The following is a 522-nucleotide window of genomic DNA, read 5'->3' on the forward strand; positions in this document are numbered from 1 at the left end:
GCTAACTTGGAGCTTTGGCCTCTCCCCATTGTCCCTGGGGACTGTCAGTCTCAGGGTCCTGATTTCCTATTGATCCTTCCCCCTTCTATTGGTGCTGGGAACTAGCCAACCAACCCCCCCCATACACACACACTAAGTTTTAGTAAAGGGCCAAGAGCCCCCTTACACAAGCCAGCCCCATGAGGGTCACCGATGTGCAGAGAAGGCAGCACAAGCTGCTCCCATGGTGTAATGGGCAGCACTCAGGACTCTGAATCCTGTAATCTGAGTTCAAATCTCAGTGGGACCTTGTGTTGGCTTGTGGTCATAGGCGGCAGGTTATATACATTTGTGGTGCTCGTGCTCCAGGAACATTCAGGGCTGCGGGCCCTGCTCCAGCAATATTTGGAGTTGGGTCTCTTCCCCTGGCCCCTGCATGGCACCCCTCCCCTCTGCTGTGGTGCATCCCTGCCTGACAAAAAGCAGCATGTGCCTGTCCCCTGCCTGCTCCTGCTGCTGGAGTAGAGGGATTCTGGGCAGAAC

The 522-nt window shown here is 55.6% G+C and overlaps 1 non-coding gene across 1 annotated transcript; it reads left to right on the top strand.

Annotated features, from left to right (window-relative positions):
• The first annotated feature begins 217 nt into the window (after positions 1 to 217).
• TRNAQ-CUG (transfer RNA glutamine (anticodon CUG)) lies at positions 218 to 289 on the top strand. The gene has a single exon. It is a non-coding gene; the product is annotated as a tRNA-Gln (tRNA).
• The last annotated feature ends 233 nt before the right edge of the window (positions 290 to 522 follow it).

The sequence above is a fragment of the Gopherus flavomarginatus genome, unplaced genomic scaffold, assembly GCF_025201925.1.
Source record: "Gopherus flavomarginatus isolate rGopFla2 unplaced genomic scaffold, rGopFla2.mat.asm mat_scaffold_554_arrow_ctg1, whole genome shotgun sequence".
NCBI classification, from domain to species: domain Eukaryota; kingdom Metazoa; phylum Chordata; order Testudines; family Testudinidae; genus Gopherus; species Gopherus flavomarginatus.